The following is a 5,000-nucleotide window of genomic DNA, read 5'->3' on the forward strand; positions in this document are numbered from 1 at the left end:
TTTTCCTCCAGAGCGCCCTGGTGACCGCCTGCCTGCCTGCCTGCCGACCCCAGATGACGCATCCCCGCCTGGATGTCAGAAACCGATACCGAGCACCATTTTTTAGCCCGTCGCCTTGTCCGATTGGGGCGCTTGTCCCCTTCCTCGACAAAACCCCGAAGGCCCGTCTCAGGACCACCTCGGCACCGACGGGGGCTCCGCCAGGCAGACGCATTCGCTCGTGCCCGAAAACGAGGCGCTCTCCCCGGTCGCCAGCCGGGGGAGGTTCGTTAGCATTGGGAATCTCGTTCGCACGCAACAGCACGGACACTCGCCGTTTACCCAGACCGACCGTTCGACAAGCATATGCCTGGGGTGCACTTTTTCCATAAAACCAGCCCGTCTTTTCCTGGAGGTCTCGTACTTCCAGAGCTCCGACGGGGGCGCAGTCTGGATTTTATATGCCCACCCAGAGCGAGTCTGAGTGGGACTCACGACGGTCTGATCAATGGTAGGGGGTGCTCTGTGTTTTGCACCACCACACTTGCCCTCTTCCATACAGCCCCGAAGGCCCGTTTTAGGACCGTCTTCCCTCCAGGTCGAGCTCCAGGGGGTGTCGGGCGAATCTGACTCTGGCCCAGGACGGGGCCACCCTCCCTGGGCTGGCCAGGGAGGTCTGAGACCATGGAGCTTTGGAACCACACCACGTCATTGGACTTAGTCGATTTTACTCAAATTTTTTGGCACCAGAGCCGGACCCCGCCACGCGCGCCGGGCTCGTGCCCAGGAAAGACGCACCCTGCCTGGGGTGCACTTTACATAAAACCGGCCTGTCTTTTCCTGGAGGTCTCGTACTTCCAGAGCTCCGACGGGGGGGGCGTAGTCTGGATTTTATATGCCCACCCAGAGCGAGTCTGAGTGGGACTCACGACGGTCTGATCAATGGTAGGGGGTGCTCTGTGTTTTGCACCACCACACTTGCCCTCTTCCATACAGCCCCGAAGGCCCGTTTTAGGACCGTCTTCCCTCCAGGTCGAGCTCCAGGGGGTGTCGGGCGAATCTGACTCTGGCCCAGGACGGGCCACCCTCCCTGGGCTGGCCAGGGAGGTCTGAGACCATGGAGCTTTGAACCCACGTCACGCCATTGGACTTAGTCGATTTTTCTCAATTTTTTTGGCACCAGAGCCGGACCCCGCCACGTGCGCCGGGCTCGTGCCCAGGAAAGATGCACCCTGCCTGGGGTGCACTTTTCAGAAAACCAGCCTGTCTTTTCCTGGAGGTCTCGTACTTCCAGAGCTCCGACGGGGCGTAGTCTGGATTTTATATGCCCACCCAGAGTGAGTCTGAGTGGGACTCACGACGGTCTGATCGCTGGTAGGGGTCCTCTGTGTTTGCCACCACCACGCTTCCCCCTCTCTCATACATCCCCGAAGGCCCGTTTTAGGACCGTCTTCGCTCCAGGCGGAGCTCCAGGGGTGGCGGGCAAATCTGAATCTGGCCCAGGACGGGCCACCCTCCCTGGGCTGGCCAGGGAGGTCTGAGGGCATGGAGCTTTGGAACCACACCACGTTATTGGACTCTGTCTATTTTTTCCCCCAAACTTTGGCACCAGAGCCGGACCACCACACCATGTGCGCTGGGCTCGTGCCCAGGAAAAGATGCACCCTGCCTGGGGTGCACTTTTCAGAAAACCAGCCTGTCTTTTCCTGGAGGTCTCGTAACTTCCAGAGCTCCAGCGCGGCGTAATCTGGATTTTTACATGCCCACCCAGAGTGACTCTGAGTGGGACTCACGACGGTCTGATCGCTGGTAGGGGGTCCTCTGTGTTTGCCACCACCACGCTTCCCCTCTCTCATACATCCCCGAAGGCCCGTTTTAGGACCGTCTTCGCTCCAGGCGGAGCTCCAGGGGTGGCGGGCGAATCTGAATCTGGCCCAGGACGGGCCACCCTCCCTGGGCTGGCCAGGGAGGTCTGAGGGCATGGAGGTTTGGAGCCACCGCACATTTTTTGTACTCTGTCGTTTTTCGAGATCTGGGCTTCAGAGTCGAGCCCAGGCTCCGTTTCAAGGTGGGCATTGGGCTTCGTTCTTGCCCAGGAGACCCGCACCCTGCCTGGGATGCACTTTTCAGAGAAACCGGGCCGCCTTTTCCTGGAGGTTCTCGTGTTTTTCAGAGCTCCACCACAGCAGAGATTGAATCCTCTTCCCCAGCCAGAGTGCACCCTCTCTGGCTTGGGTGAGTGCCTTGAGTGCCCTGGAGGTCCGAACCAACAGCACGTTTATGGACTTTGTCTATTTTTCCAAATTCGACTCCAGAGTCAAGCCGGCCAAGGGGCTCTCTGAAGGCCCCTCTCTCCCTCCCTCATCCTCTACAAGAGCCCCATGGTCCGTTTTAGGACCGTCTTCGCTCCAGGCGGAGCTCCAGGGGTGGCGGGGGAAATCTGAGTCTGGCCCAGGACGGGCCACCCTCCCTGGGCTGGCCAGGGAGGTCTGAGGGCATGGAGGTTTGGAGCCACCGCACCTTTTTGGACTCTGTCGTTTTTCGAGATCTGGACTTCAGAGTCGAGCCCAGGCTCCGTTTCAAGGTGGGCATCGGGCTTTATTCGTGCCCAGGAGACCCCGCACCCTGCCTGGGATGCACTTTTCAGAGAAATCGGGCCGTCTTTTCCTGGAGGTTTCGCGTTTTTTTTTTTTTTCAGAGCTCCACCACAGCAGAGATTGAATCTGCTTCCCCAGCCAGAGTGCACCCTCTCTGGCTTGGGTGAGTGCCTTGAGTGGCCAGGGCCAACATCACCCACGGGCATCGGGCTTTATTCGTGCCCATGAGACCCGCACCCTGCCTGGGATGCACTTTTCAGAGAAACCGGGCCGTCTTTTCCTGGAGGTTTCGCGTTTTTTTTTTTTCAGAGCTCCACCACAGCAGAGATTGAATCTGTTTCCCCAGCCAGAGTGCACCCTCTCTGGCTTGGGTGAGTGCCTTGAGTGGCCAGGGCCAACATCACCCACGGGCATCGGGCTTTATTCGTGCCCATGAGACCCGCACCCTGCCTGGGATGCACTTTTCAGAGAAACCGGGCCGTCTTTTCCTGGAGGTTTCGCGTTTTTCCAGAGCTCCACCACAGCAGAGATTGAATCTGCTTCCCCAGCCAGAGTGCACCCTCTCTGGCTTGGGTGAGTGCCTTGAGTGGCCAGGGCCAACATCACCCACGGGGCATCGGGCTTTATTCGTGCCCAGGAGACCCGCACCCTGCCTGGGATGCACTTTTCAGAGAAATCGGGCCGTCTTTTCCTGGAGGTTTCGCGTTTTTTCCAGAGCTCCACCACAGCAGAGATTGAATCTGCTTCCCCAGCCAGAGTGCACCCTCTCTGGCTTGGGTGAGTGCCTTGAGTGGCCAGGGCCAACATCACCCACGGGCATCGGGCTTTATTCGTGCCCATGAGACCCGCACCCTGCCTGGGATGCACTTTTCAGAGAAACCGGGCCGTCTTTTCCTGGAGGTTTGGCGTTTTTCCAGAGCTCCACCACAGCAGAGATTGAATCTGCTTCCCCAGCCAGAGTGCACCCTCTCTGGCTTGGGTGAGTGCCTTGAGTGGCCAGGGCCAACATCACCCACGGGGCATCGGGCTTTATTCGTGCCCAGGAGACCCGCACCCTGCCTGGGATGCAGATCGGTTTGTGTGAGTCCTGGTTGTGTGAGCGTTACCCTTCTACATCACCCCCAAGGCCCGTTTTAGGACCGTCTCGGCTCCGGGCGGACAGCCGGGGGGCGGGGGGCGAATCTGCCTCCGGCCCGGGTCGGAGCTCCCTCCCCGGGGCCGTGCGTGGAGACCCGTCGCGCCCGGAGCTCCCGTGCAACCCCACGTTTTGGACTTGGGTTTTGGAGCGAGCGAGCGGGGTCGAACCCCGGGGGCCGAGCCGCCACGGAGTCCCCGAGCCCCGGGGACGAAGCCCCGGGAGCGAGGTCCCTCCGTGGAGGCGCGAGCCCCCAGGGCCCGGCCGCCCGCCCGGGGAGGAGAGCGCACGCTCCCCTACCCCTCAGAACCCACGTGGCTGGTTGCAGCAGACCCTGTGCACCGGAGGTTCCTCCAGGAGCGCGGGGCTGGGTGCTCTAAGCCCAAGTCATACAGGCAACCATGCCTCCCCGGGACTCCCCCTGCGAGCGGCGGCTGTTTGAAGGACGGTAACCCCACCGCACGGGGCTTCAAACGACCGTAGCTCTCCGAAGGCGGCTCCGATCGACGCCAAATTTTTGTCGGCTGGAGAACGGGACGAGACCTTTCGAATGAGACCGCCCCCAGCCCCGTGGGCCCCCGGGGGCCCGAGATACGGGCCCCCAAAGCGCCCCGGAAGCGGAAAAACGCAAATATCTCGCCGAAAACTCGACGTGCCCGGCCGAGGCCGGGCTCATTCGAACCGTCTCGCCGAGCTGAACGCGTCCATATGCGTTTCGTCGTTTTTGGTCGAGTATTCGCGGAGATATCGGCCGAAAACCCTCGGCCGCGCTCTGAAATGGCGCCCGCCGATGACGTCACGATCCCGGGAGAAAATCGCCCGTATCTCCGCGACGCGAAGGCCCAGAGAGCTCAAATTTGGGTGGCGAGGTCCCACGGGGGCCCTCGCTCGAACCAGGGCGGCGGCGGGCCCCGGGGACGCCCCCTACCGGATCGCCGTTCGCCGGGACCCCCGACTTTGAACGGCTATAACTCGGGGACCCGGGCGAGTTGGACCTCGTGGGTGGGCTCTTTCGAAAGGCCCCGTCCGGCACTACGGTCGATTCGAGTTTGGGGAAGATTGGCCCGGGGGTTCGCGAGATATAAGCCAAAAACGCCGCGCCTTTGACCGGGCCTAACTCCCTGACCCCGAGGCCCCCGGGGACGCGGGTGGCCTCTTTGGATAGGGCCCCCCGAGGCCTACGGAAGACCCGAGTTTGAAATTTTTTCGCCCGGCCGTTTTGGGAGATATCGGCGAAAAACGGAATCTTCCCGTCCGGTGGGTGGGTGGGTGTGGGTGTGGGTGTCTCC

The sequence above is a fragment of the Pimephales promelas genome, chromosome 2 (assembly GCF_988280905.1).
Source record: "Pimephales promelas chromosome 2, fPimPro1.hap1.1, whole genome shotgun sequence".
NCBI lineage: Eukaryota > Metazoa > Chordata > Actinopteri > Cypriniformes > Leuciscidae > Pimephales > Pimephales promelas.